The sequence below is a fragment of the Phalangium opilio genome, unplaced genomic scaffold, assembly GCF_054372755.1.
Source record: "Phalangium opilio isolate 3A_F unplaced genomic scaffold, DU_Popi_V2 ptg000022l_1, whole genome shotgun sequence".
Taxonomy (NCBI): Eukaryota; Metazoa; Arthropoda; class Arachnida; order Opiliones; family Phalangiidae; genus Phalangium; species Phalangium opilio.
Genome location: NW_028324154.1, coordinates 2,357,233 through 2,382,349, shown reverse-complemented (window position 1 = coordinate 2,382,349; position 25,117 = coordinate 2,357,233). Strand labels below are relative to the sequence as shown.

The following is a 25,117-nucleotide window of genomic DNA, read 5'->3' as shown; positions in this document are numbered from 1 at the left end:
TGAATAGAATTAAGACTTGGTTGAAGAAGTCCGATATGGTCTAGTGGCTAGGATATCTGGCTTTCACCCAGAAGGCCCGGGTTCGATTCCCGGTATCGGAGCGAGTGCTTTTGTACCGCTTTTCAAGAATAGAATTAAGACTTGGTTGATCAAGTACGATATGGTCTAGTCGCTAGGATACCTGACTTTCACCCAGAAGGCCCGAGTTCGATTCCCGGTATCGGAGCACGTGGTTTTGTACCGCTTTTCAAGAATAGACTTAAGGATATAGGTTTATGAATAGAATTAAGACTTGTTTAAGCAAGTCCGATATGGTCTAGTGGCTAGGATATCTGGCTCTCACACAGAAGGCCCGGGTTCGATTCCCGGTATCGGAGCGAGTGCTTTTGTACCGCTTTTCAAGAATAGACTTAAGGATATTGGTTTATGAATAGAATTAAGACTTGGTTGAAAAAGTCCGATATGGTCTAGTGGCTAGGATATCTGGCTTTCACCCAGAAGGCCCGGGTTCGATTCCCGGTATCGGAGCGAGTGCTTTTGTACCGCTTTTCAAGAATAGAATTAAGACTTGGTTGATCAAGTACGATATGGTCTAGTCACTAGGATACCTGACTTTCACCCAGAAGGCCCGGGTTCGATTCCCGGTATCGGAGTGAGTGCTTTTTTACCGCTTTTGATGAATAAACTTAAAGACACATTTATAGGAATAATATTTTGGATTGTTCCGACCAGTCAGATATGGTCTAGTGGCTAGGATATCTGGCTCTCATCCAGAATGCTCGGGTTCGATTCCCGGAATCGGAGCGAGTGCTTTTGTACCGCTTTTCAAGAATAGACTTAAGGATCTAGGTTTATGAATAGAATTAAGACTTGGTTGAAGAAGTCCTATATGTTCTAGTGGCTAGGATATCTGGCTTTCACCCAGAAGGCCCGGGTTCGATTCCCGGTATCGGAGCGAGTTCTTTTGTACCGCTTTTCAAGAATAGAATTAAGACTTGGTTGATCAAGTACGATATGGTCTAGTCGCTAGGATACCTGAATTTCACCCAGAAGGCCCGAGTTCGATTCCCGGTATCGGAGCACGTGGTTTTGTACCGCTTTTCAAGAATAGACTTAAGGATATAGGTTTATGAATAGAATTAAGACTTGTTTAAGCAAGTCCGATATGGTCTAGTGGCTAGGATATCTGGCTCTCACCCAGAAGGCCCGGGTTCGATTCCCGGTATCGGAGCGAGTGCTTTTGTACCGCTTTTCAAGAATAGACTTAAGGATATTGGTTTATGAATAGAATTAAGACTTGGTTGAAAAAGTCCGATATGGTCTAGTGGCTAGGATATCTGGCTTTCACCCAGAAGGCCCGGGTTCGATTCCCGGTATCGGAGCGAGTGCTTTTGTACCGCTTTTCAAGAATAGAATTAAGACTTGGTTGATCAAGTACGATATGGTCTAGTCGCTAGGATACCTGACTTTCACCCAGAAGGCCCGGGTTCGATTCCCGGTATCGGAGTGAGTGCTTTTTTACCGCTTTTGATGAATAAACTTAAAGACACATTTATAGGAATAATATTTTGGATTGTTCCGACCAGTCAGATATGGTCTAGTGGCTAGGATATCTGGCTCTCATCCTGAATGCTCGGGTTCGATTCCCGGAATCGGAGCGAGTGCTTTTGTACCGCTTTTCAAGAATAGACTTAAGGATATAGGTTTATGAATAGAATTAAGACTTGGTTGAAGAAGTCCGATATGGTCTAGTGGCTAGGATATCTGGCTTTCACCCAGAAGGCCCGGGTTCGATTCCCGGTATCGGAGCGAGTGCTTTTGTACCGCTTTTCAAGAATAGAATTAAGACTTGGTTGATCAAGTACGATATGGTCTAGTCGCTAGGATACCTGACTTTCACCCAGAAGGCCCGAGTTCGATTCCCGGTATCGGAGCACGATGTTTTGTACCGCTTTTCAAGAATAGACTTAAGGATATAGGTTTATGAATAGAATTAAGACTTGTTTAAGCAAGTCCGATATGGTCTAGTGGCTAGGATATCTGGCTCTCACCCAGAAGGCCCGGGTTCGATTCCCGGTATCGGAGCGAGTGCTTTTGTACCGCTTTTCAAGAATAGACTTAAGGATATTGGTTTATGAATAGAATTAAGACTTGGTTGAAAAAGTCCGATATGGTCTAGTGGCTAGGATATCTGGCTTTCACCCAGAAGGCCCGGGTTCGATTCCCGGTATCGGAGCGAGTGCTTTTGTACCGCTTTTCAAGAATAGAATTAAGACTTGGTTGATCAAGTACGATATGGTCTAGTCGCTAGGATACCTGACTTTCACCCAGAAGGCCCGGGTTCGATTCCCGGTATCGGAGTGAGTGCTTTTTTACCGCTTTTGATGAATAAACTTAAAGACACATTTATAGGAATAATATTTTGGATTGTTCCGACCAGTCAGATATGGTCTAGTGGCTAGGATATCTGGCTCTCATCCAGAATGCTCGGGTTCGATTCCCGGAATCGGAGCGAGTGCTTTTGTACCGCTTTTAAAGAATAGACTTAAGGATATAGGTTTATGAATAGAATTAAGACTTGGTTGAAGAAGTCCGATATGGTCTAGTGGCTAGGATATCTGGCTTTCACCCAGAAGGCCCGGGTTCGATTCCCGGTATCGGAGCGAGTGCTTTTGTACCGCTTTTCAAGAATAGAATTAAGACTTGGTTGATCAAGTACGATATGGTCTAGTCGCTAGGATACCTGACTTTCACCCAGAAGGCCCGAGTTCGATTCCCGGTATCGGAGCACGTGGTTTTGTACCGCTTTTCAAGAATAGACTTAAGGATATAGGTTTATGAATAGAATTAAGACTTGTTTAAGCAAGTCCGATATGGTCTAGTGGCTAGGATATCTGGCTCTCACCCAGAAGGCCCGGGTTCGATTCCCGGTATCGGAGCGAGTGCTTTTGTACCGCTTTTCAAGAATAGACTTAAGGATATTGGTTTATGAATAGAATTAAGACTAGGTTGAAAAAGTCCGATATGGTCTAGTGGCTAGGATATCTGGCTTTCACCCAGAAGGCCCGGGTTCGATTCCCGGTATCGGAGCGGGTGCTTTTGTACCGCTTTTCAAGAATAGAATTAAGACTTGGTTGATCAAGTACGATATGGTCTAGTCGCTAGGATACCTGACTTTCACCCAGAAGGCCCGGGTTCGATTCCCGGTATCGGAGTGAGTGCTTTTTTACCGCTTTTGATGAATAAACTTAAAGACACATTTATAGGAATAATATATTGGATTGTTCCGACCAGTCAGATATGGTCTAGTGGCTAGGATATCTGGCTCTCATCCAGAATGCTCGGGTTCGATTCCCGGAATCGGAGCGAGTGCTTTTGTACCGCTTTTCAAGAATAGACTTAAGGATATAGGTTTATGAATAGAATTAAGACTTGGTTGTAGAAGTCCGATATGGTCTAGTGGCTAGGATATCTGGCTTTCACCCAGAAGGCCCGGGTTCGATTCCCGGTATCGGAGCGAGTGCTTTTGTACCGCTTTTCAAGAATAGAATTAAGACTTGGTTGATCAAGTACGATATGGTCTAGTTGCTAGGATACCTGACTTTCACCCAGAAGGCCCGAGTTCAATTCCCGGTATCGGAGCACGTGGTTTTGTACCGCTTTTCAAGAATAGACTTAAGGATATAGGTTTATGAATAGAATTAAGACTTGTTTAAGCAAGTCCGATATGGTCTAGTGGCTAGGATATCTGGCTCTCACCCAGAAGGCCCGGGTTCGATTCCCGGTATCGGAGCGAGTGCTTTTGTACCGCTTTTCAAGAATAGACTTAAGGATATTGGTTTATGAATAGAATTAAGACTTGTTTAAGCAAGTCCGATACGGTCTAGTGGCTAGGATATCTGGCTCTCACCCAGAAGGACCGGGTTCGATTCCCGGTATCGGAGCGAGAGCTTTTGTACCGCTTTTCAAGAATAGACTTAAGGATATTGGTGTATGAATAGAATTAAGACTTGATTAAGCAAGTCCTATATGGTCTAGTGGCTAGGATATCTGGCTGTCACGCAGAAGGGCGGGTTCGATTCCCGGTATCGGAGTGAGTTCTTTTGTACCGCTTTTGATGAATAAACTTAAAGACACATTTATAGGAATAATATTTTGGATTGTTCCGACCAGTCAGATATGGTCTAGTGGCTAGGATATCTGGCTCTCATCCAGAATGCTCGGGTTCGATTCCCGGAATCGGAGCGAGTGCTTTTGTACCGCTTTTCAAGAATAGACTTAAGGATATAGGTTTATGAATTCTGAGAGAGCGGTAGCTCTCTTAGATAAGACTTCATACTGCTCTTAATGTATAAGGAAGGTTTTTTGTTTGGATGTAGTTTTTTTTGTATTGCATTAATTGTTCTGAATAAATTCCACAGAACTACAATTCGGGCCCTCAATATGTGGTTAAAATTTCAAAGAGATCCATTAATTAGTCTAATTTATAAAAAATAAAGTTGCTAAGGGTGGTTTTCATTTCCATAAAATTAATCACACCTTTTGATGAAAAACAGGAATTTTTCCCATAGAAATAACATGGGAAATTTTTGGAAAAAAACAAATCGGTTATTCGTGATTTAGAAAAACTATACGTTGGTTAGTTTTGGGAACGATCTTAAATGAAACTTTACACTATAATCTAGGACCATTTTTCTTGTTATTAAGAAAAATTAGTTTTAAGTATGTTTAATTTAAATTTTAAAAATTGCCCCAATCTGCGATATTTTAGCATTTATACACTGTTTTATTGGGAAATATCAGCGTGACCAATATTGGCCTTTTTTAACGTATAGTTGCCTCATAATAATCCGATTGTTTCTTCTTATTGTCTTTTGGTTGGAATGGCCTATCGATAGTGTGATAAGACGGTTTTAATATTGCCGTCGTGACGTTGATGCGGCCGCTGCGACGACTGGTAATTAAGGTAGATTACCGACGACTGGTAATTAAGGTAGATTACCGACGACTGGTAATTAAGGTAGATTACCGACGACTGGTAATTAAGGTAGATTACCGACGACTAGTAATTAAGGTAGATTACCGACGACTAGTAATTAAGGTAGATTACCGACGGCTGTCAATTAAGCTGGATTACAGACGGCTGGTAATTAAGCCAGATTACCGACGACTGGTCATTAGCCAGATTACCGACGACTGGTCATTAGCCAGATTACCGACGACTGGTCATTAGCCAGATTACCGACGACTGGTCATTAGCCAGACTACCGACTTGTGGGTGTTTGTAGGTACTTGTGGGTGCTTGTAGGTACTTATGGGTGTTTGTAGGTACTTGTGGGTGCTTGTAGGTACTTGTGGGTGCTTGTAGGTACTTGTGGGTGCTTGTAGGTACTTGTGGGTGTTTGTAGGTACTTGTGGGTGTTTGTAGGTACTTGTAGGTACTTGTAGGTAGTTGTGGGTGTTTGTAGGTACTTGTGGGTGTTTGTAGGTACTTGTGGGTGTTTGTAGGTACTTTTGGGTGTTTGTAGGTACTTGTGGGTGTTTGTAGGTACTTGTGGGTGCTTGTAGGTACTTGTGGGTGCTTGTAGGTACTTGTGGCTGCTTGTAGGTACTTGTGGGTGCTTGTAGGTACTTGTGGGTGCTTGTAGGTACTTGTGGGTGCTTGCAGGTACTTGTAGGTACTTGTGGGTGTTTGTAGGTACTTGTGGGTGTTTGTAGGTACTTGTGGGTGTTTGTAGGTACTTGTGGGTGTTTGTAGGTACTTGTGGGTGTTTGTAGGTACTTGTGCGTGTTTGTAGGTACTTGTGCGTGTTTGTAGGTACTTGTGCGTGTTTGTAGGTGCTTGTGCGTGTTTGTAGGTACTTGTGCGTGTTTGTAGGTGCTTGTGCGTGTTTGTAGGTGCTTGTGCGTGTTTGTAGGTGCTTGTGCGTGTTTGTAGGTGCTTGTGCGTGTTTTTAGGTACATGTGGGTGTTTGTAGGTACTTGTGGGTGTTTGTAGGTACTTGTAGGTAGTTGTGGGTGTTTGTAGGTACTTTTGGGTGTTTGTAGGTACTTTTGGGTGTTTGTAGGTACTTGTGGGTGTTTTTAGGTTCTTGTGGGTACTTGAGGGTACCTGTGGGTACTTGAGGGTGCTTGTAGGTACTTGTGGGTGTTTGTCGGTACTTGTGGCTGCTTGTAGGTACTTGTGGGTGCTTGTAGGTACTTGTGGGTGCTTGTAGGTACTTGTGGGTGTTTGTAGGTACTTTTGAGTGTTTGTAGGTACTTGTGAGTGTTTGTAGGTACTTGTTGGTGTTTGTAGGTACTTGTTGGTGTTTGTAGTCACTTGTGGGTGTTTGTAGTTACTTGTGGGTGTTTGCAGGTACTTGTGGGTGCTTGTAGGTACTTATGGGTGTTTGTAGGTACTTGTGGGTGTTTGCAGGTACTTGAGGGTGTTTGTAGGTACTTGAGGGTGTTTGTAGGTACTTGAGGGTGCTTGTAGGTACTTGTGGGTGTTTGTAGGTACTTGTGGCTGCTTGTAGGTACTTGTGGGTGTTTGTAGGTACTTGTGGGTGCTTGTGGGTACTTGCCCCGGGTGCTTGTGGGCACTTGCCCCGGGTGCTTGTGGGCGCTTGCCCCGGGTGCTTGTGGGCGCTTGCCCCGGGTGCTTGTGGGCGCTTGCCCCGGGTGCTTGTGGGTACTTGCCCCGGGTGTTTGTGGGTACTTGCCCCGGGTGTTTGTGGGTTCTTGCCCCGGGTGTTTGTGGGTTCTTGCCCCGGGTGTTTGTGGGTTCTTGCCCCGGGTGTTTGTGGGTTCTTGCCCCGGGTGATTGTGGGTTCTTGCCCCGGGTGTTTGTGGGTTCTTGCCCCGGGTGTTTGTGGGTTCTTGCCCCGGGTGTTTGTGGGTTCTTGCCCCGGGTGTATGTGGGTTCTTGCCCCGGGTGCTTGTGGGTTCTTGCCCCGGGTGTTTGTGGGTTCTTGCCCAAACTTTTAATGATTTACGTTTTTTTTTGAAGTATCATTATAAATAAATGTCTGATTGAGCTAAAGTTATGGTCCCCTTCATAATTATATATGTTTCTGCTTAGTGCAGATTTTGAAAATGTAAAACTGTTTCTTAACATCCTTAATTAAAATGAAGACTGAAGGAACAGATATTAATCAAAAATGTCTTGATTAGAATCAAGTCCTAAAAAGTATCGATAAGACTGAGCTTATCACTTGACTGAAGGATCAGTAATTAATTTTTCTTTTTAATTGAAACTTAAAGGCATGCTTAAGAAAAAACAACGTTCCATTACCGTTTTCCATTGAAATAACTTATTTTGCAAGTAATCAATTTCAAAAATTTACTTATCTCGGGTTTTCGGGCACAATTCCATTCCCCCAAAACATTTTATCATTACATTAATTACTTTTTAGAGATAACGTGTCAAAATAAGCTTTAAAACAATAAAAACCTGAATGAGCGGTCTGTTTACCCATGACCAAAACCTTCAAATCAGCGTTGCTAATGTTAGAAAGTGGATTTTCCCACTTCCATTTTAAAAATTTGCCGCATTTCCCACACCCCCTGTTTTACAGTCATATTTATCTGGACTATTTTATCATACTAAGTTTAATATGGAATATCACTCCGCATGGTTTTGACAATATGTACAAATGCTATAGAGCTTTAAAATTCTCAAAATATGCTTTCTTTTTTTTCAGTGCCAAACTTAAAATCACCGAATTTATTTCAAAATGTCGCTTGAAATTATTAAACCGGATAAAATTTTCGAAAATGCACTAATTTTAACTGTGCAGTTAAAATTAGTGCATTTTCGAAAATTTTGCACTGTTAACCCTTGAACAGAAAAATTCCGACATTTGATTGATCTCGGAAAAATATTACTTTTTCCCCGCTGAGCCTAAAACCAAACCTAAATTTCCCACGATGTGGGAAATTACCCACACATTGGCAACACTGCTTTAAAAACTTACAACAAGCACCCTTTCCAGACATGTTCTGAACAAATTAGTGCTTAACACGCTAATAGTACGACCACGGAGAATTTATGTAAACTGTAGTTGAAATATATTCATGTGCGACCTGCGGCACTGAATGGTCTCTAACCATTGTTTGAAACTAGAGAGAAAAATAGTGAGCAGCATTAATCATGTCCTGAGCTATGAGAATGAACAGTATGACTGTTGACTGAAGTACACTAGACATTACATCATTTTGCATAACCACGAGTAAAAATCTAACTGTCCCTACTTAATTTTCCGCCATTGTTTTAAAACTTATCCACTGCGAAGCATGCCGGGCACAAATGGGGGAACCTTTTAAAACTCAATGTCATACACGTACTCTCTCAAAAGTAATTAATGTAATGATAAAATGTTTTGGGGGAATGGAATTGTGCCCGAAAACCCGAGATAAGTAAATTTTTGAAATTGATTACTTGTAAAATAAGTTATTTCAACGGAAAACGGTAATGGAACGTTGTTTTTTCTTAAGCATGCCTTTAAGTTTCAATTAAAAAGAAAAATTAATAGAATTAAGACTTGGTTGAAGAAGTCCGATATGGTCTAGTGGCTAGGATATCTGGCTTTCACCCAGAAGGCCCGGGTTCGATTCCCGGTATCGGAGCGAGTGCTTTTGTACCGCTTTTCAAGAATAGAATTAAGACTTGGTTGATCAAGTACGATATGGTCTAGTCGCTAGGATACCTGACTTTCACCCAGATGGCCCGAGTTCGATTCCCGGTATCGGAGCGAGTGCTTTTGTACCGCTTTTCAAGAATAGAATTAAGACTTGGTTGATCAAGTACGATATGGTCTAGTCGCTAGGATACCTGACTTTCACCCAGAAGGCCCGAGTTCGATTCCCGGTATCGGAGCACGTGGTTTTGTACCGCTATTCAAGAATAGACTTAAGGATATAGGTTTATGAATAGAATTAAGACTTGTTTAAGCAAGTCCGATATGGTCTAGTGGCTAGGATATCTGGCTCTCACCCAGAAGGCCCGGGTTCGATTCCCGGTATCGGAGCGAGTGCTTTTGTACCGCTTTTCAAGAATAGACTTAAGGATATTGGTTTATGAATAGAATTAAGACTTGGTTAAGCATGTCCGATATGGTCTAGTGGCTAGGATATCTGGCTGTCACGCAGAAGGGCGGGTTCGATTCCCGGTATCGGAGTGAGTGCTTTTGTACCACTTTTGATGAATAAACTTAAAGACACATTTATCGGAATAATATTTTGGGTTGTTCCGACCAGTCAGATATGGTCTAGTGGCTAGTATATCTGGCTCTCATCCAGAAGGCTCGGGTTCGATTCCCGGTATCGGAGCGAGTGCTTTTGTACCGCTTTTCAAGAATAGAATTAAGACTTGGTTGATCAAGTACGATATGGTCTAGTCACTAGGATACCTGACTTTCACCCAGAAGGCCCGAGTTCGATTCCCGGTATCGGAGCACGTGGTTTTGTACCGCTTTTCAAGAATAGACTTAAGGATATAGGTTTATGAATAGAATTAAGACTTGTTTAAGCAAGTCCGATATGGTCTAGTGGCTAGGATATCTGGCTCTCACCCAGAAGGCCCGGGTTCGATTCCCGGTATCGGAGTGAGTGCTTTTGTACCGCTTTTGATGAATAAACTTAAAGACACATTTATAGGAATAATATTTTGGATTGTTCCGACCAGGCAGATATGGTCTAGTGGCTAGGATATCTGGCTCTCATCCAGAATGCTCGGGTTCGATTCCCGGACTCGGAGCGAGTGCTTTTGTACCGCTTTTCAAGAATAGACTCAAGGATATAGGTTTATGAATAGAATTAAGACTTGTTTAAGCAAGTCCGATATGGTATAGTGGCTAGGATATCTGGCTCTCACCCAGAAGGCCCGGGTTCGATTCCCGGTATCGGAGCGAGTGCTTTTGTACCGCTTTTCAAGAATAGACTTAAGGATATTGGTTTATGAATAGAATTAAGACTTGGTTAAGCATGTCCGATATGGTCTAGTGGCTAGGATATCTGGCTCATACCCAGAAGGCCCGGGTTCGATTCCCGGTATCGGAGCGAGTGCTTTTGTACCGCTTTTCAAGAATTGACTTAAGGATATTGGTTTATGAATAGAATTAAGACTTGTTTGAGCAAGTCCGATACGGTCTAGTGGCTAGGATATCTGGCTCTCACCCAGAAGGACCGGGTTCGATTCCCGGTATCGGAGCGAGTGCTTTTGTACCGCTTTTCAAGAATAGACTTAAGGATATTGGTTTATGAATATAATTAAGACTTGATTAAGCAAGTCCTATATGGTCTAGTGGCTAGGATATCTGGCTGTCACGCAGAAGGGCGGGTTCGATTCCCGGTATCGGAGTGAGTGCTTTTGTACCGCTTTTGATGAATAAACTTAAAGACACATTTATAGGAATAATATTTTGGATTGTTCCGACCAGTCAGATATGGTCTAGTGGCTAGGATATCTGGCTCTCATCCAGAATGCTCGGGTTCGATTCCCGGAATCGGAGCGAGTGCTTTTGTACCGCTTTTCAAGAATAGACTTAAGGATATAGGTTTATGAATAGAATTAAGACTTGGTTGAAGAAGTCCGATATGGTCTAGTGGCTAGGATATCTGGCTTTCACCCAGAAGGCCCGAGTTCGATTCCCGGTATCGGAGCGAGTGCTTTTGTACCGCTTTTCAAGAATAGACTTAAGGATATAGGTTTATGAATAGAATTAAGACTTGTTTAAGCAAGTCCGATATGGTCTAGTGGCTAGGATATCTGGCTCTCACCCAGAAGGCCCGGGTTCGATTCCCGGTATCGGAGCGAGTGCTTTTGTACCGTTTTTCAAGAATAGACTTAAGGATATTGGTTTATGAATAGAATTAAGACTTGGTTAAGCATGTCCGATATGGTCTAGTGGCTAGGATATCTGGCTGTCACGCAGAAGGGCGGGTTCGATTCCCGGTATCGGAGTGAGTGCTTTTGTACCACTTTTGATGAATAAACTTAAAGACACATTTATAGGAATAATATTTTGGGTTGTTCCGACCAGTCAGATATGGTCTAGTGGCTAGGATATCTGGCTTTCACCCAGAAGGCCCGGGTTCGATTCCCGGTATCGGAGCGAGTGCTTTGTACCGCTTTTCAAGAATAGAATTAAGACTTGGTTGATCAAGTACGATATGGTCTAGTCGCTAGGATACCTGACTTTCACCCAGATGGCCCGAGTTCGATTCCCGGTATCGGAGCGAGTGCTTTTGTACCGCTTTTCAAGAATAGAATTAAGACTTGGTTGATCAAGTACGATATGGTCTAGTCGCTAGGATACCTGACTTTCACCCAGAAGGCCCGAGTTCGATTCCCGGTATCGGAGCACGTGGTTTTGTACCGCTTTTCAAGAATAGACTTAAGGATATAGGTTTATGAATAGAATTAAGACTTGTTCAAGCAAGTCCGATATGGTCTAGTGGCTAGGATATCTGGCTCTCACCCAGAAGGCCCGGGTTCGATTCCCGGTATCGGAGCGAGTGCTTTTGTACCGCTTTTCAAGAATAGACTTAAGGATATTGGTTTATGAATAGAATTAAGACTTGGTTAAGCATGTCCGATATGGTCTAGTGGCTAGGATATCTGGCTGTCACGCAGAAGGGCGGGTTCGATTCCCGGTATCGGAGTGAGTGCTTTTGTACCACTTTTGATGAATAAACTTAAAGACACATTTATAGGAATAATATTTTGGGTTGTTCCGACCAGTCAGATATGGTCTAGTGGCTAGTATATCTGGCTCTCATCCAGAAGGCTCGGGTTCGATTCCCGGTATCGGAGCGAGTGCTTTTGTACCGCTTTTCAAGAATAGACTTAAGGATATAGGTTTATGAATAGAATTAAGACTTGATTGAGGAAGTCCGATATGGTCTAGTGGCTAGGATATATGGCTTTCACCCAGTAGGCCCGGGTTCGATTCCCGGTATCGGAGCGAGTGCTTTTGTACCGCTTTTCAAGAATAGAATTAAGACTTGGTTGATCAAGTACGATATGGTCTAGTCACTAGGATACCTGACTTTCACCCAGAAGGCCCGAGTTCGATTCCCGGTATCGGAGCACGTGGTTTTGTACCGCTTTTCAAGAATAGACTTAAGGATATAGGTTTATGAATAGAATTAAGACTTGTTTAAGCAAGTCCGATATGGTCTAGTGGCTAGGATATCTGGTTCTCACCCAGAAGGCCCGGGTTCGATTCCCGGTATCGGAGTGAGTGCTTTTGTACCGCTTTTGATGAATAAACTTAAAGACACATTTATAGGAATAATATTTTGGATTGTTCCGACCAGGCAGATATGGTCTAGTGGCTAGGATATCTGGCTCTCATCCAGAAGGCCCGAGTTCGATTCCCGGTATCGGAGCACGTGGTTTTGTACCGCTTTTCAAGAATAGACTTAAGGATATTGGTTTATGAATAGAATTAAGACTTGTTTAAGCAAGTCCGATACGGTCTAGTGGCTAGGATATCTGGCTCTCACCCAGAAGGACCGGGTTCGATTCCCGGTATCGGAGCGAGTGCTTTTGTACCGCTTTTCAAAAATAGACTTAAGGATATTGGTTTATGAATAGAATTAAGACTTGGTTAAGCATGTCCGATATGGTCTAGTGGCTAGGATATCTGGCTGTCACGCAGAAGGGCGGGTTCGATTCCCGGTATCGGAGTGAGTTCTTTTGTACCGCTTCTGATGAATAAACTTAAAGACACATTTATAGGAATAATATTTTGGGTTGTTCCGACCAGTCAGATATGGTCTAGTGGCTAGGATATCTGGCTCTCATCCAGAATGCTCGGGTTCGATTCCCGGAATCGGAGCGAGTGCTTTTGTACCGCTTTTCAAGAATAGACTTAAGGATATAGGTTTATGAATAGAATTAAGACTTGGTTGAAGAAGTCCGATATGGTCTAGTGGCTAGGATATCTGGCTTTCACCCAGAAGGCCCGGGTTCGATTCCCGGTATCGGAGCGAGTGCTTTGTACCGCTTTTCAAGAATAGAATTAAGACTTGGTTGATCAAGTACGATATGGTCTAGTCGCTAGGATACCTGACTTTCACCCAGATGGCCCGAGTTCGATTCCCGGTATCGGAGCGAGTGCTTTTGTACCGCTTTTCAAGAATAGAATTAAGACTTGGTTGATCAAGTACGATATGGTCTAGTCGCTAGGATACCTGACTTTCACCCAGAAGGCCCGAGTTCGATTCCCGGTATCGGAGCACGTGGTTTTGTACCGCTTTTCAAGAATAGACTTAAGGATATAGGTTTATGAATAGAATTAAGACTTGTTTAAGCAAGTCCGATATGGTCTAGTGGCTAGGATATCTGGCTCTCACCCAGAAGGCCCGGGTTCGATTCCCGGTATCGGAGCGAGTGCTTTTGTACCGCTTTTCAAGAATAGACTTAAGGATATTGGTTTATGAATAGAATTAAGACTTGGTTAAGCATGTCCGATATGGTCTAGTGGCTAGGATATCTGGCTGTCACGCAGAAGGGCGGGTTCGATTCCCGGTATCGGAGTGAGTGCTTTTGTACCACTTTTGATGAATAAACTTAAAGACACATTTATAGGAATAATATTTTGGGTTGTTCCGACCAGTCAGATATGGTCTAGTGGCTAGTATATCTGGCTCTCATCCAGAAGGCTCGGGTTCGATTCCCGGTATCGGAGCGAGTGCTTTTGTACCGCTTTTCAAGAATAGACTTAAGGATATAGGTTTATGAATAGAATTAAGACTTGATTGAGGAAGTCCGATATGGTCTAGTGGCTAGGATATATGGCTTTCACCCAGTAGGCCCGGGTTCGATTCCCGGTATCGGAGCGAGTGCTTTTGTACCGCTTTTCAAGAATAGAATTAAGACTTGGTTGATCAAGTACGATATGGTCTAGTCACTAGGATACCTGACTTTCACCCAGAAGGCCCGAGTTCGATTCCCGGTATCGGAGCACGTGGTTTTGTACCGCTTTTCAAGAATAGACTTAAGGATATAGGTTTATGAATAGAATTAAGACTTGTTTAAGCAAGTCCGATATGGTCTAGTGGCTAGGATATCTGGTTCTCACCCAGAAGGCCCGGGTTCGATTCCCGGTATCGGAGTGAGTGCTTTTGTACCGCTTTTGATGAATAAACTTAAAGACACATTTATAGGAATAATATTTTGGATTGTTCCGACCAGGCAGATATGGTCTAGTGGCTAGGATATCTGGCTCTCATCCAGAATGCTCGGGTTCGATTCCCGGACTCGGAGCGAGTGCTTTTGTACCGCTTTTCAAGAATAGACTTAAGGATATAGGTTTATGAATAGAATTAAGACTTGTTTAAGCAAGTCCGATATGGTCTAGTGGCTAGGATATCTGGCTCTCACCCAGAAGGCCCGGGTTCGATTCCCGGTATCGGAACGAGTGCTTTTGTACCGCTTTTCAAGAATAGACTTAAGGATATTGGTTTATGAATAGAATTAAGACTTGGTTAAGCATGTCCGATATGGTCTAGTGGCTAGGATATCTGGCTGTCACGCAGAAGGGCGGGTTCTATTCCCGGTATCGGAGTGAGTGCTTTTGTACCGCTTTTGATGAATAAACTTAAAGACACATTTATAGGAATAATATTTTGGGTTGTTCCGACCAGTCAGATATGGTCTAGTGGCTAGGATATCTGGCTCTCATCCAGAATGCTCGGGTTCGATTCCCGGAATCGGAGCGAGTGCTTTTGTACCGCTATTCAAGAATAGACTTAAGGATATAGGTTTATGAATAGAATTAAGACTTGGTTGAAGAAGTCCGATATGGTCTAGTGGCTAGGATATCTGGCTTTCACCCAGAAGGCCCGGGTTCGATTCCCGGTATCGGAGCGAGTGCTTTTGTACCGCTTTTCAAGAATAGAATTAAGACTTGGTTGATCAAGTACGATATGGTCTAGTCGCTAGGATACCCGACTTTCACCCAGATGGCCCGAGTTCGATTCCCGGTATCGGAGCGAGTGCTTTTGTACCGCTTTTCAAGAATAGAATTAAGACTTGGTTGATCAAGTACGATATGGTCTAGTCGCTAGGATACCTGACTTTCACCCAGAAGGCCCGAGTTCGATTCCCGGTATCGGAGCACGTGGTTTTGTACCGCTTTTCAAGAATAGACTTAAGGATATAGGTTTATGAATAGAATTAAGACTTGTTTAAGCAAGTCCGATATGGTCTAGTGGCTAGGATATCTGGCTCTCACCCAGAAGGCCCGGGTTCGATTCCCGGTATCGGAGCGAGTGCTTTTGTACCGCTTTTCAAGAATAGACTTAAGCATATTGGTTTATGAATAGAATTAAGACTTGGTTAAGCATGTCCGATATGGTCTAGTGGCTAGGATATCTGGCTGTCACGCAGAAGGGCGGGTTCGATTCCCGGTATCGGAGTGAGTGCTTTTGTACCACTTTTGATGAATAAACTTAAAGACACATTTATAGGAATAATATTTTGGATTATTTCGACCAGTCAGATATGGTCTAGTGGCTAGTATATCTGGCTCTCATCCAGAAGGCTCGGGTTCGATTCCCGGTATCGGAGCGAGTGCTTTTGTACCGCTTTTCAAGAATAGACTTAAGGATATAGGTTTATGAATAGAATTAAGACTTGGTTGAGGAAGTCCGATATGGTCTAGTGGCTAGGATATATGGCTTTCACCCAGTAGGCCCGGGTTCGATTCCCGGTATCGGAGCGAGTGCTTTTGTACCGCTTTTCAAGAATAGAATTAAGACTTGGTTGATCAAGTACGATATGGTCTAGTCACTAGGATACCTGACTTTCACCCAGAAGGCCCGAGTTCGATTCCCGGTATCGGAGCACGTGGTTTTGTACCGCTTTTCAAGAATAGACTTAAGGATATAGGTTTATGAATAGAATTAAGACTTGTTTAAGCAAGTCCGATATGGTCTAGTGGCTAGGATATCTGGTTCTCACCCAGAAGGCCCGGGTTCGATTCCCGGTATCGGAGCGAGTGCTTTTGTACCGCTTTTCAAGAATAGAATTAAGACTTGGTTGATCAAGTACGATATGGTCTAGTCGCTAGGATACCTGACTTTCACCCAGATGGCCCGAGTTCGATTCCCGGTATCGGAGCGAGTGCTTTTGTACCGCTTTTCAAGAATAGAATTAAGACTTGGTTGATCAAGTACGATATGGTCTAGTCGCTAGGATACCTGACTTTCACCCAGAAGGCCCGAGTTCGATTCCCGGTATCGGAGCACGTGGTTTTGTACCGCTTTTCAAGAATAGACTTAAGGATATAGGTTTATGAATAGAATTAAGACTTGTTTAAGCAAGTCCGATATGGTCTAGTGGCTAGGATATCTGGCTCTCACCCAGAAGGCCCGGGTTCGATTCCCGGTATCGGAGCGAGTGCTTTTGTACCGCTTTTCAAGAATAGACTTAAGGATATTGGTTTATGAATAGAATTAAGACTTGGTTAAGCATGTCCGATATGGTCTAGTGGCTAGGATATCTGGCTGTCACGCAGAAGGGCGGGTTCGATTCCCGGTATCGGAGTGAGTGCTTTTGTACCACTTTTGATGAATAAACTTAAAGACACATTTATAGGAATAATATTTTGGATTGTTCCGACCAGTCAGATATGGTCTAGTGGCTAGTATATCTGGCTCTCATCCAGAGGGCTCGGGTTCGATTCCCGGTATCGGAGCGAGTGCTTTTGTACCGCTTTTCAAGAATAGACTTAAGGATATAGGTTTATGAATAGAATTAAGACTTGGTTGAGGAAGTCCGATATGGTCTAGTGGCTAGGATATATGGCTTTCACCCAGTAGGCCCGGGTTCGATTCCCGGTATCGAAGCGAGTGCTTTTGTACCGCTTTTCAAGAATAGAATTAAGACTTGGTTGATCAAGTACGATATGGTCTAGTCACTAGGATACCTGACTTTCACCCAGAAGGCCCGAGTTCGATTCCCGGTATCGGAGCACGTGGTTTTGTACCGCTTTTCAAGAATAGACTTAAGGATATAGGTTTATGAATAGAATTAAGACTTGTTTAAGCAAGTCCGATATGGTCTAGTGGCTAGGATATCTGGTTCTCACCCAGAAGGCCCGGGTTCGATTCCCGGTATCGGAGTGAGTGCTTTTGTACCGCTTTTGATGAATAAACTTAAAGACACATTTATAGGAATAATATTTTGGATTGTTCCGACCAGGCAGATATGGTCTAGTGGCTAGGATATCTGGCTCTCATCCAGAATGCTCGGGTTCGATTCCCGGACTCGGAGCGAGTGCTTTTGTACCGCTTTTCAAGAATAGACTTAAGGATATAGGTTTATGAATAGAATTAAGACTTGTTTAAGCAAGTCCGATATGGTCTAGTGGCTAGGATATCTGGCCCTCACCCAGAAGGCTCGGGTTCGATTCCCGGTATCGGAGCGAGTGCTTTTGTACCGCTTTTCAAGAATAGACTTAAGGATATTGGTTTATGAATAGAATTAAGACTTGGTTAAGCATGTCCGATATGGTTTAGTGGCTAGGATATCTGGCTGTCACGCAGAAGGGCTGGTTCTATTCCCGGTATCGGAGTGAGTGCTTTTGTACCGCTTTTGATGAATAAACTTAAAGACACATTTATAGGAATAATATTTTGGGTTGTTCCGACCAGTCAGATATGGTCTAGTGGCTAGTATATCTGGCTCTCATCCAGAAGGCTCGGGTTCGATTCCCGGTATCGGAGCGAGTGCTTTTGTACCGCTTTTCAAGAATAGACTTAAGGATATAGGTTTATGAATAGAATTAAGACTTGGTTGAGGAAGTCCGATATGGTCTAGTGGCTAGGATATCTGGCTCTCACCCAGAAGGCCCGGGTTCGATTCCCGGTATCGGAGCGAGTGCTTTTGTACCGCTTTTCAAGAATAGACTTAAGGATATTGGTTTATGAATAGAATTAAGACTTGGTTAAGCATGTCCGATATGGTCTAGTGGCTAGGATATCTGGCTGTCACGCAGAAGGGCGGGTTCGATTCCCGGTATCGGAGTGAGTGCTTTTGTACCGCTTTTGATGAATAAACTTAAAGACACATTTATAGGAATAATATTTTGGGTTGTTCCGACCAGTCAGATATGGTCTAGTGGCTAGGATATCTGGCTCTCATCCAGAATGCTCGGGTTCGATTCCCGGAATCGGAGCGAGTGCTTTTGTACCGCTTTTCAAGAATAGACTTAAGGATATAGGTTTATGAATAGAATTAAGACTTGGTTGAAGAAGTCCGATATGGTCTAGTGGCTAGGATATCTGGCTTTCACCCAGAAGGCCCGGGTTCGATTCCCGGTATCGGAGCGAGTGCTTTTGTACCGCTTTTCAAGAATAGAATTAAGACTTGGTTGATCAAGTACGATATGGTCTAGTCGCTAGGATACCTGACTTTCACCCAGATGGCCCGAGTTCGATTCCCGGTATCGGAGCGAGTGCTTTTGTACCGCTTTTCAAGAATAGAATTAAGACTTGGTTGATCAAGTACGATATGGTCTAGTCGCTAGGATACCTGACTTTCACCCAGAAGGCCCGAGTTCGATTCCCGGTATCGGAGCACGTGGTTTTGTACCGCTTTTCAAGAATAGACTTAAGGATATAGGTTTATGAATAGAATTAAGACTTGTTTAAGCAAGTCCGATATGGTCTAGTGGCTAGGATATCTGGCTCTCACCCAGAAGGCCCGGGTTCGATTCCCGGTATCGGAGCGAGTGCTTTTGTACCGCTTTTCAAGAATAGACTTAAGGATATTGGTTTATGAATAGAATTAAGACTTGGTTAAGCATGTCCGATATGGTCTAGTGGCTAGGATATCTGGCTGTCACGCAGAAGGGCGGGTTCGATTCCCGGTATCGGAGTGAGTGCTTTTGTACCACTTTTGATGAATAAACTTAAAGACACATTTATAGGAATAATATTTTGGGTTGTTCCGACCAGTCAGATATGGTCTAGTGGCTAGTATATCTGGCTCTCATCCAGAAGGCTCGGGTTCGATTCCCGGTATCGGAGCGAGTGCTTTTGTACCGCTTTTCAAGAATAGACTTAAGGATATAGGTTTATGAATAGAATTAAGACTTGATTGAGGAAGTCCGATATGGTCTAGTGGCTAGGATATATGGCTTTCACCCAGTAGGCCCGGGTTCGATTCCCGGTATCGGAGCGAGTGCTTTTGTACCGCTTTTCAAGAATAGAATTAAGACTTGGTTGATCAAGTACGATATGGTCTAGTCACTAGGATACCTGACTTTCACCCAGAAGGCCCGAGTTCGATTCCCGGTATCGGAGCACGTGGTTTTGTACCGCTTTTCAAGAATAGACTTAAGGATATAGGTTTATGAATAGAATTAAGACTTGTTTAAGCAAGTCCGATATGGTCTAGTGGCTAGGATATCTGGTTCTCACCCAGAAGGCCCGGGTTCGATTCCCGGTATCGGAGTGAGTGCTTTTGTACCGCTTTTGATGAATAAACTTAAAGACACATTTATAGGAATAATATTTTGGATTGTTCCGACCAGGCAGATATGGTCTAGTGGCTAGGATATCTGGCTCTCATCCAGAATGCTCGGGTTCGATTCCCGGACTCGGAGCGAGTGCTTTTGTACCGCTTTTCAAGAATAGACTTAAGGATATAGGTTTATGAATAGAATTAAGACTTGTTTAAGCAAGTCCGATATGGTCTAGTGGCTAGGATATCTGGCTCTCACCCAGAAGGCCCGGGTTCGATTCCCGGTATCGGAGCGAGTGCTTATGTACCGCTTTTCAAGAATAGACTTAAGGATATTGGTTTATGAATAGAATTAAGACTTGGTTAAGCATGTCCGATATGGTCTAGTGGCTAGGATATCTGGCTGTCACGCAGAAGGGCGGGTTCTATTCCCGGTATCGGAGTGAGTGCTTTTGTACCGCTTTTGATGAATAAACTTAAAGACACATTTATAGGAATAATATTTTGGGTTGTTCCGACCAGTCAGATATGGTCTAGTGGCTAGGATATCTGGCTCTCATCCAGAATGCTCGGGTTCGATTCCCGGAATCGGAGCGAGTGCTTTTGTACCGCTATTCAAGAATAGACTTAAGGATATAGGTTTATGAATAGAATTAAGACTTGGTTGAAGAAGTCCGATATGGTCTAGTGGCTAGGATATCTGGCTTTCACCCAGAAGGCCCGGGTTCGATTCCCGGTATCGGAGCGAGTGCTTTTGTACCGCTTTTCAAGAATAGAATTAAGACTTGGTTGATCAAGTACGATATGGTCTAGTCGCTAGGATACCTGACTTTCACCCAGATGGCCCGAGTTCGATTCCCGGTATCGGAGCGAGTGCTTTTGTACCGCTTTTCAAGAATAGAATTAAGACTTGGTTGATCAAGTACGATATGGTCTAGTCGCTAGGATACCTGACTTTCACCCAGAAGGCCCGAGTTCGATTCCCGGTATCGGAGCACGTGGTTTTGTACCGCTTTTCAAGAATAGACTTAAGGATATAGGTTTATGAATAGAATTAAGACTTGTTTAAGCAAGTCCGATATGGTCTAGTGGCTAGGATATCTGGCTCTCACCCAGAAGGCCCGGGTTCGATTCCCGGTATCGGAGCGAGTGCTTTTGTACCGCTTTTCAAGAATAGACTTAAGGATATTGGTTTATGAATAGAATTAAGACTTGGTTAAGCATGTCCGATATGGTCTAGTGGCTAGGATATCTGGCTGTCACGCAGAAGGGCGGGTTCGATTCCCGGTATCGGAGTGAGTGCTTTTGTACCACTTTTGATGAATAAACTTAAAGACACATTTATAGGAATAATATTTTGGATTATTTCGACCAGTCAGATATGGTCTAGTGGCTAGTATATCTGGCTCTCATCCAGAAGGCTCGGGTTCGATTCCCGGTATCGGAGCGAGTGCTTTTGTACCGCTTTTCAAGAATAGACTTAAGGATATAGGTTTATGAATAGAATTAAGACTTGGTTGAGGAAGTCCGATATGGTCTAGTGGCTAGGATATATGGCTTTCACCCAGTAGGCCCGGGTTCGATTCCCGGTATCGGAGCGAGTGCTTTTGTACCGCTTTTCAAGAATAGAATTAAGACTTGGTTGATCAAGTACGATATGGTCTAGTCACTAGGATACCTGACTTTCACCCAGAAGGCCCGAGTTCGATTCCCGGTATCGGAGCACGTGGTTTTGTACCGCTTTTCAAGAATAGACTTAAGGATATAGGTTTATGAATAGAATTAAGACTTGTTTAAGCAAGTCCGATATGGTCTAGTGGCTAGGATATCTGGTTCTCACCCAGAAGGCCCGGGTTCGATTCCCGGTATCGGAGCGAGTGCTTTTGTACCGCTTTTCAAGAATAGAATTAAGACTTGGTTGATCAAGTACGATATGGTCTAGTCGCTAGGATACCTGACTTTCACCCAGATGGCCCGAGTTCGATTCCCGGTATCGGAGCGAGTGCTTTTGTACCGCTTTTCAAGAATAGAATTAAGACTTGGTTGATCAAGTACGATATGGTCTAGTCGCTAGGATACCTGACTTTCACCCAGAAGGCCCGAGTTCGATTCCCGGTATCGGAGCACGTGGTTTTGTACCGCTTTTCAAGAATAGACTTAAGGATATAGGTTTATGAATAGAATTAAGACTTGTTTAAGCAAGTCCGATATGGTCTAGTGGCTAGGATATCTGGCTCTCACCCAGAAGGCCCGGGTTCGATTCCCGGTATCGGAGCGAGTGCTTTTGTACCGCTTTTCAAGAATAGACTTAAGGATATTGGTTTATGAATAGAATTAAGACTTGGTTAAGCATGTCCGATATGGTCTAGTGGCTAGGATATCTGGCTGTCACGCAGAAGGGCGGGTTCGATTCCCGGTATCGGAGTGAGTGCTTTTGTACCACTTTTGATGAATAAACTTAAAGACACATTTATAGGAATAATATTTTGGATTGTTCCGACCAGTCAGATATGGTCTAGTGGCTAGTATATCTGGCTCTCATCCAGAGGGCTCGGGTTCGATTCCCGGTATCGGAGCGAGTGCTTTTGTACCGCTTTTCAAGAATAGACTTAAGGATATAGGTTTATGAATAGAATTAAGACTTGGTTGAGGAAGTCCGATATGGTCTAGTGGCTAGGATATATGGCTTTCACCCAGTAGGCCCGGGTTCGATACCCGGTATCGAAGCGAGTGCTTTTGTACCGCTTTTCAAGAATAGAATTAAGACTTGGTTGATCAAGTACGATATGGTCTAGTCACTAGGATACCTGACTTTCACCCAGAAGGCCCGAGTTCGATTCCCGGTATCGGAGCACGTGGTTTTGTACCGCTTTTCAAGAATAGACTTAAGGATATAGGTTTATGAATAGAATTAAGACTTGTTTAAGCAAGTCCGATATGGTCTAGTGGCTAGGATATCTGGTTCTCACCCAGAAGGCCCGGGTTCGATTCCCGGTATCGGAGTGAGTGCTTTTGTACCGCTTTTGATGAATAAACTTAAAGACACATTTATAGGAATAATATTTTGGATTGTTCCGACCAGGCAGATATGGTCTAGTGGCTAGGATATCTGGCTCTCATCCAGAATGCTCGGGTTCGATTCCCGGACTCGGAGCGAGTGCTTTTGTACCGCTTTTCAAGAATAGACTTAAGGATATAGGTTTATGAATAGAATTAAGACTTGTTTAAGCAAGTCCGATATGGTCTAGTGGCTAGGATATCTGGCCCTCACCCAGAAGGCTCGGGTTCGATTCCCGGTATCGGAGCGAGTGCTTTTGTACCGCTTTTCAAGAATAGACTTAAGGATATTGGTTTATGAATAGAATTAAGACTTGGTTAAGCATGTCCGATATGGTCTAGTGGCTAGGATATCTGGCTGTCACGCAGAAGGGCTGGTTCTATTCCCGGTATCGGAGTGAGTGCTTTTGTACCGCTTTTGATGAATAAACTTAAAGACACATTTATAGGAATAATATTTTGGGTTGTTCCGACCAGTCAGATATGGTCTAGTGGCTAGTATATCTGGCTCTCATCCAGAAGGCTCGGGTTCGATTCCCGGTATCGGAGCGAGTGCTTTTGTACCGCTTTTCAAGAATAGACTTAAGGATATAGGTTTATGAATAGAATTAAGACTTGGTTGAGGAAGTCCGATATGGTCTAGTGGCTAGGATATCTGGCTCTCACCCAGAAGGCCCGGGTTCGATTCCCGGTATCGGAGCGAGTGCTTTTGTACCGCTTTTCAAGAATAGACTTAAGGATATTGGTTTATGAATAGAATTAAGACTTGGTTAAGCATGTCCGATATGGTCTAGTGGCTAGGATATCTGGCTGTCACGCAGAAGGGCGGGTTCGATTCCCGGTATCGGAGTGAGTGCTTTTGTACCGCTTTTGATGAATAAACTTAAAGACACATTTATAGGAATAATATTTTGGGTTGTTCCGACCAGTCAGATATGGTCTAGTGGCTAGGATATCTGGCTCTCATCCAGAATGCTCGGGTTCGATTCCCGGAATCGGAGCGAGTGCTTTTGTACCGCTTTTCAAGAATAGACTTAAGGATATAGGTTTATGAATAGAATTAAGACTTGGTTGAAGAAGTCCGATATGGTCTAGTGGCTAGGATATCTGGCTTTCACCCAGAAGGCCCGGGTTCGATTCCCGGTATCGGAGCGAGTGCTTTTGTACCGCTTTTCAAGAATAGAATTAAGACTTGGTTGATCAAGTACGATATGGTCTAGTCGCTAGGATACCTGACTTTCACCCAGATGGCCCGAGTTCGATTCCCGGTATCGGAGCGAGTGCTTTTGTACCGCTTTTCAAGAATAGAATTAAGACTTGGTTGATCAAGTACGATATGGTCTAGTCGCTAGGATACCTGACTTTCACCCAGAAGGCCCGAGTTCGATTCCCGGTATCGGAGCACGTGGTTTTGTACCGCTTTTCAAGAATAGACTTAAGGATATAGGTTTATGAATAGAATTAAGACTTGTTTAAGCAAGTCCGATATGGTCTAGTGGCTAGGATATCTGGCTCTCACCCAGAAGGCCCGGGTTCGATTCCCGGTATCGGAGCGAGTGCTTTTGTACCGCTTTTCAAGAATAGACTTAAGGATATTGGTTTATGAATAGAATTAAGACTTGAGTAAGCATGTCCGATATGGTCTAGTGGCTAGGATATCTGGCTGTCACGCAGAAGGGCGGGTTCGATTCCCGGTATCGGAGTGAGTGCTTTTGTACCACTTTTGATGAATAAACTTAAAGACACATTTATAGGAATAATATTTTGGGTTGTTCCGACCAGTCAGATATGGTCTAGTGGCTAGTATATCTGGCTCTCATCCAGAAGGCTCGGGTTCGATTCCCGGTATCGGAGCGAGTGCTTTTGTACCGCTTTTCAAGAATAGACTTAAGGATATAGGTTTATGAATAGAATTAAGACTTGGTTGAGGAAGTCCGATATGGTCTAGTGGCTAGGATATATGGCTTTCACCCAGTAGGCCCGGGTTCGATTCCCGGTATCGGAGCGAGTGCTTTTGTACCGCTTTTCAAGAATAGAATTAAGACTTGGTTGATCAAGTACGATATGGTCTAGTCACTAGGATACCTGACTTTCACCCAGAAGGCCCGAGTTCGATTCCCGGTATCGGAGCACGTGGTTTTGTACCGCTTTTCAAGAATAGACTTAAGGATATAGGTTTATGAATAGAATTAAGACTTGTTTAAGCAAGTCCGATATGGTCTAGTGGCTAGGATATCTGGTTCTCACCCAGAAGGCCCGGGTTCGATTCCCGGTATCGGAGTGAGTGCTTTTGTACCGCTTTTGATGAATAAACTTAAAGACACATTTATAGGAATAATATTTTGGATTGTTCCGACCAGGCAGATATGGTCTAGTGGCTAGGATATCTGGCTCTCATCCAGAATGCTCGGGTTCGATTCCCGGACTCGGAGCGAGTGCTTTTGTACCGCTTTTCAAGAATAGACTTAAGGATATAGGTTTATGAATAGAATTAAGACTTGTTTAAGCAAGTCCGATATGGTCTAGTGGCTAGGATATCTGGCTCTCAGCCAGAAGGCCCGGGTTCGATTCCCGGTATCGGAGCGAGTGCTTTTGTAC

At 43.5% G+C, this 25,117-nt stretch overlaps 52 non-coding genes across 52 annotated transcripts; all 52 read left to right on the top strand.

The window, feature by feature from the left end:
• The first annotated feature begins 29 nt into the window (after positions 1 to 29).
• TRNAE-UUC (transfer RNA glutamic acid (anticodon UUC)) lies at positions 30 to 101 on the top strand. The gene has a single exon. It is a non-coding gene; the product is annotated as a tRNA-Glu (tRNA).
• Positions 102 to 305: 204 nt separating this feature from the next.
• Positions 306 to 377, top strand: TRNAE-CUC (transfer RNA glutamic acid (anticodon CUC)). The gene has a single exon. It is a non-coding gene; the product is annotated as a tRNA-Glu (tRNA).
• A 79-nt stretch (positions 378 to 456) lies between these two features.
• On the top strand, positions 457 to 528 carry TRNAE-UUC (transfer RNA glutamic acid (anticodon UUC)). Its single transcript has one exon. It is a non-coding gene; the product is annotated as a tRNA-Glu (tRNA).
• Positions 529 to 1,159: 631 nt separating this feature from the next.
• TRNAE-CUC (transfer RNA glutamic acid (anticodon CUC)) lies at positions 1,160 to 1,231 on the top strand. The gene has a single exon. It is a non-coding gene; the product is annotated as a tRNA-Glu (tRNA).
• Positions 1,232 to 1,310: 79 nt separating this feature from the next.
• Positions 1,311 to 1,382, top strand: TRNAE-UUC (transfer RNA glutamic acid (anticodon UUC)). The gene has a single exon. It is a non-coding gene; the product is annotated as a tRNA-Glu (tRNA).
• Positions 1,383 to 1,737: 355 nt separating this feature from the next.
• On the top strand, positions 1,738 to 1,809 carry TRNAE-UUC (transfer RNA glutamic acid (anticodon UUC)). The gene has a single exon. It is a non-coding gene; the product is annotated as a tRNA-Glu (tRNA).
• A 204-nt stretch (positions 1,810 to 2,013) lies between these two features.
• Positions 2,014 to 2,085, top strand: TRNAE-CUC (transfer RNA glutamic acid (anticodon CUC)). Its single transcript has one exon. It is a non-coding gene; the product is annotated as a tRNA-Glu (tRNA).
• A 79-nt stretch (positions 2,086 to 2,164) lies between these two features.
• TRNAE-UUC (transfer RNA glutamic acid (anticodon UUC)) lies at positions 2,165 to 2,236 on the top strand. Its single transcript has one exon. It is a non-coding gene; the product is annotated as a tRNA-Glu (tRNA).
• Positions 2,237 to 2,591: 355 nt separating this feature from the next.
• Positions 2,592 to 2,663, top strand: TRNAE-UUC (transfer RNA glutamic acid (anticodon UUC)). The gene has a single exon. It is a non-coding gene; the product is annotated as a tRNA-Glu (tRNA).
• Positions 2,664 to 2,867: 204 nt separating this feature from the next.
• TRNAE-CUC (transfer RNA glutamic acid (anticodon CUC)) lies at positions 2,868 to 2,939 on the top strand. Its single transcript has one exon. It is a non-coding gene; the product is annotated as a tRNA-Glu (tRNA).
• A 79-nt stretch (positions 2,940 to 3,018) lies between these two features.
• On the top strand, positions 3,019 to 3,090 carry TRNAE-UUC (transfer RNA glutamic acid (anticodon UUC)). Its single transcript has one exon. It is a non-coding gene; the product is annotated as a tRNA-Glu (tRNA).
• A 355-nt stretch (positions 3,091 to 3,445) lies between these two features.
• On the top strand, positions 3,446 to 3,517 carry TRNAE-UUC (transfer RNA glutamic acid (anticodon UUC)). Its single transcript has one exon. It is a non-coding gene; the product is annotated as a tRNA-Glu (tRNA).
• A 204-nt stretch (positions 3,518 to 3,721) lies between these two features.
• Positions 3,722 to 3,793, top strand: TRNAE-CUC (transfer RNA glutamic acid (anticodon CUC)). The gene has a single exon. It is a non-coding gene; the product is annotated as a tRNA-Glu (tRNA).
• Positions 3,794 to 3,872: 79 nt separating this feature from the next.
• On the top strand, positions 3,873 to 3,944 carry TRNAE-CUC (transfer RNA glutamic acid (anticodon CUC)). Its single transcript has one exon. It is a non-coding gene; the product is annotated as a tRNA-Glu (tRNA).
• Positions 3,945 to 8,538: 4,594 nt separating this feature from the next.
• TRNAE-UUC (transfer RNA glutamic acid (anticodon UUC)) lies at positions 8,539 to 8,610 on the top strand. Its single transcript has one exon. It is a non-coding gene; the product is annotated as a tRNA-Glu (tRNA).
• A 329-nt stretch (positions 8,611 to 8,939) lies between these two features.
• Positions 8,940 to 9,011, top strand: TRNAE-CUC (transfer RNA glutamic acid (anticodon CUC)). Its single transcript has one exon. It is a non-coding gene; the product is annotated as a tRNA-Glu (tRNA).
• Positions 9,012 to 9,516: 505 nt separating this feature from the next.
• Positions 9,517 to 9,588, top strand: TRNAE-CUC (transfer RNA glutamic acid (anticodon CUC)). Its single transcript has one exon. It is a non-coding gene; the product is annotated as a tRNA-Glu (tRNA).
• A 230-nt stretch (positions 9,589 to 9,818) lies between these two features.
• Positions 9,819 to 9,890, top strand: TRNAE-CUC (transfer RNA glutamic acid (anticodon CUC)). Its single transcript has one exon. It is a non-coding gene; the product is annotated as a tRNA-Glu (tRNA).
• A 79-nt stretch (positions 9,891 to 9,969) lies between these two features.
• On the top strand, positions 9,970 to 10,041 carry TRNAM-CAU (transfer RNA methionine (anticodon CAU)). Its single transcript has one exon. It is a non-coding gene; the product is annotated as a tRNA-Met (tRNA).
• Positions 10,042 to 10,120: 79 nt separating this feature from the next.
• TRNAE-CUC (transfer RNA glutamic acid (anticodon CUC)) lies at positions 10,121 to 10,192 on the top strand. The gene has a single exon. It is a non-coding gene; the product is annotated as a tRNA-Glu (tRNA).
• A 380-nt stretch (positions 10,193 to 10,572) lies between these two features.
• On the top strand, positions 10,573 to 10,644 carry TRNAE-UUC (transfer RNA glutamic acid (anticodon UUC)). Its single transcript has one exon. It is a non-coding gene; the product is annotated as a tRNA-Glu (tRNA).
• A 79-nt stretch (positions 10,645 to 10,723) lies between these two features.
• Positions 10,724 to 10,795, top strand: TRNAE-CUC (transfer RNA glutamic acid (anticodon CUC)). Its single transcript has one exon. It is a non-coding gene; the product is annotated as a tRNA-Glu (tRNA).
• Positions 10,796 to 11,024: 229 nt separating this feature from the next.
• Positions 11,025 to 11,096, top strand: TRNAE-UUC (transfer RNA glutamic acid (anticodon UUC)). The gene has a single exon. It is a non-coding gene; the product is annotated as a tRNA-Glu (tRNA).
• A 328-nt stretch (positions 11,097 to 11,424) lies between these two features.
• On the top strand, positions 11,425 to 11,496 carry TRNAE-CUC (transfer RNA glutamic acid (anticodon CUC)). The gene has a single exon. It is a non-coding gene; the product is annotated as a tRNA-Glu (tRNA).
• A 656-nt stretch (positions 11,497 to 12,152) lies between these two features.
• Positions 12,153 to 12,224, top strand: TRNAE-CUC (transfer RNA glutamic acid (anticodon CUC)). The gene has a single exon. It is a non-coding gene; the product is annotated as a tRNA-Glu (tRNA).
• Positions 12,225 to 12,454: 230 nt separating this feature from the next.
• Positions 12,455 to 12,526, top strand: TRNAE-CUC (transfer RNA glutamic acid (anticodon CUC)). Its single transcript has one exon. It is a non-coding gene; the product is annotated as a tRNA-Glu (tRNA).
• Positions 12,527 to 12,906: 380 nt separating this feature from the next.
• On the top strand, positions 12,907 to 12,978 carry TRNAE-UUC (transfer RNA glutamic acid (anticodon UUC)). The gene has a single exon. It is a non-coding gene; the product is annotated as a tRNA-Glu (tRNA).
• Positions 12,979 to 13,306: 328 nt separating this feature from the next.
• Positions 13,307 to 13,378, top strand: TRNAE-CUC (transfer RNA glutamic acid (anticodon CUC)). The gene has a single exon. It is a non-coding gene; the product is annotated as a tRNA-Glu (tRNA).
• A 656-nt stretch (positions 13,379 to 14,034) lies between these two features.
• Positions 14,035 to 14,106, top strand: TRNAE-CUC (transfer RNA glutamic acid (anticodon CUC)). The gene has a single exon. It is a non-coding gene; the product is annotated as a tRNA-Glu (tRNA).
• Positions 14,107 to 14,336: 230 nt separating this feature from the next.
• Positions 14,337 to 14,408, top strand: TRNAE-CUC (transfer RNA glutamic acid (anticodon CUC)). Its single transcript has one exon. It is a non-coding gene; the product is annotated as a tRNA-Glu (tRNA).
• Positions 14,409 to 14,788: 380 nt separating this feature from the next.
• On the top strand, positions 14,789 to 14,860 carry TRNAE-UUC (transfer RNA glutamic acid (anticodon UUC)). Its single transcript has one exon. It is a non-coding gene; the product is annotated as a tRNA-Glu (tRNA).
• A 329-nt stretch (positions 14,861 to 15,189) lies between these two features.
• On the top strand, positions 15,190 to 15,261 carry TRNAE-CUC (transfer RNA glutamic acid (anticodon CUC)). Its single transcript has one exon. It is a non-coding gene; the product is annotated as a tRNA-Glu (tRNA).
• Positions 15,262 to 15,917: 656 nt separating this feature from the next.
• On the top strand, positions 15,918 to 15,989 carry TRNAE-CUC (transfer RNA glutamic acid (anticodon CUC)). The gene has a single exon. It is a non-coding gene; the product is annotated as a tRNA-Glu (tRNA).
• A 329-nt stretch (positions 15,990 to 16,318) lies between these two features.
• Positions 16,319 to 16,390, top strand: TRNAE-CUC (transfer RNA glutamic acid (anticodon CUC)). The gene has a single exon. It is a non-coding gene; the product is annotated as a tRNA-Glu (tRNA).
• Positions 16,391 to 17,046: 656 nt separating this feature from the next.
• TRNAE-CUC (transfer RNA glutamic acid (anticodon CUC)) lies at positions 17,047 to 17,118 on the top strand. The gene has a single exon. It is a non-coding gene; the product is annotated as a tRNA-Glu (tRNA).
• A 230-nt stretch (positions 17,119 to 17,348) lies between these two features.
• Positions 17,349 to 17,420, top strand: TRNAE-CUC (transfer RNA glutamic acid (anticodon CUC)). The gene has a single exon. It is a non-coding gene; the product is annotated as a tRNA-Glu (tRNA).
• Positions 17,421 to 17,800: 380 nt separating this feature from the next.
• Positions 17,801 to 17,872, top strand: TRNAE-CUC (transfer RNA glutamic acid (anticodon CUC)). The gene has a single exon. It is a non-coding gene; the product is annotated as a tRNA-Glu (tRNA).
• Positions 17,873 to 18,252: 380 nt separating this feature from the next.
• TRNAE-UUC (transfer RNA glutamic acid (anticodon UUC)) lies at positions 18,253 to 18,324 on the top strand. Its single transcript has one exon. It is a non-coding gene; the product is annotated as a tRNA-Glu (tRNA).
• A 329-nt stretch (positions 18,325 to 18,653) lies between these two features.
• Positions 18,654 to 18,725, top strand: TRNAE-CUC (transfer RNA glutamic acid (anticodon CUC)). The gene has a single exon. It is a non-coding gene; the product is annotated as a tRNA-Glu (tRNA).
• A 656-nt stretch (positions 18,726 to 19,381) lies between these two features.
• TRNAE-CUC (transfer RNA glutamic acid (anticodon CUC)) lies at positions 19,382 to 19,453 on the top strand. Its single transcript has one exon. It is a non-coding gene; the product is annotated as a tRNA-Glu (tRNA).
• A 230-nt stretch (positions 19,454 to 19,683) lies between these two features.
• On the top strand, positions 19,684 to 19,755 carry TRNAE-CUC (transfer RNA glutamic acid (anticodon CUC)). Its single transcript has one exon. It is a non-coding gene; the product is annotated as a tRNA-Glu (tRNA).
• Positions 19,756 to 20,135: 380 nt separating this feature from the next.
• Positions 20,136 to 20,207, top strand: TRNAE-UUC (transfer RNA glutamic acid (anticodon UUC)). Its single transcript has one exon. It is a non-coding gene; the product is annotated as a tRNA-Glu (tRNA).
• A 329-nt stretch (positions 20,208 to 20,536) lies between these two features.
• TRNAE-CUC (transfer RNA glutamic acid (anticodon CUC)) lies at positions 20,537 to 20,608 on the top strand. Its single transcript has one exon. It is a non-coding gene; the product is annotated as a tRNA-Glu (tRNA).
• Positions 20,609 to 21,264: 656 nt separating this feature from the next.
• Positions 21,265 to 21,336, top strand: TRNAE-CUC (transfer RNA glutamic acid (anticodon CUC)). Its single transcript has one exon. It is a non-coding gene; the product is annotated as a tRNA-Glu (tRNA).
• Positions 21,337 to 21,665: 329 nt separating this feature from the next.
• On the top strand, positions 21,666 to 21,737 carry TRNAE-CUC (transfer RNA glutamic acid (anticodon CUC)). Its single transcript has one exon. It is a non-coding gene; the product is annotated as a tRNA-Glu (tRNA).
• Positions 21,738 to 22,393: 656 nt separating this feature from the next.
• On the top strand, positions 22,394 to 22,465 carry TRNAE-CUC (transfer RNA glutamic acid (anticodon CUC)). The gene has a single exon. It is a non-coding gene; the product is annotated as a tRNA-Glu (tRNA).
• A 230-nt stretch (positions 22,466 to 22,695) lies between these two features.
• On the top strand, positions 22,696 to 22,767 carry TRNAE-CUC (transfer RNA glutamic acid (anticodon CUC)). The gene has a single exon. It is a non-coding gene; the product is annotated as a tRNA-Glu (tRNA).
• Positions 22,768 to 23,147: 380 nt separating this feature from the next.
• TRNAE-CUC (transfer RNA glutamic acid (anticodon CUC)) lies at positions 23,148 to 23,219 on the top strand. The gene has a single exon. It is a non-coding gene; the product is annotated as a tRNA-Glu (tRNA).
• A 380-nt stretch (positions 23,220 to 23,599) lies between these two features.
• On the top strand, positions 23,600 to 23,671 carry TRNAE-UUC (transfer RNA glutamic acid (anticodon UUC)). The gene has a single exon. It is a non-coding gene; the product is annotated as a tRNA-Glu (tRNA).
• Positions 23,672 to 24,000: 329 nt separating this feature from the next.
• On the top strand, positions 24,001 to 24,072 carry TRNAE-CUC (transfer RNA glutamic acid (anticodon CUC)). The gene has a single exon. It is a non-coding gene; the product is annotated as a tRNA-Glu (tRNA).
• A 656-nt stretch (positions 24,073 to 24,728) lies between these two features.
• Positions 24,729 to 24,800, top strand: TRNAE-CUC (transfer RNA glutamic acid (anticodon CUC)). Its single transcript has one exon. It is a non-coding gene; the product is annotated as a tRNA-Glu (tRNA).
• Positions 24,801 to 25,030: 230 nt separating this feature from the next.
• Positions 25,031 to 25,102, top strand: TRNAE-CUC (transfer RNA glutamic acid (anticodon CUC)). Its single transcript has one exon. It is a non-coding gene; the product is annotated as a tRNA-Glu (tRNA).
• Positions 25,103 to 25,117: the final 15 nt, after the last annotated feature.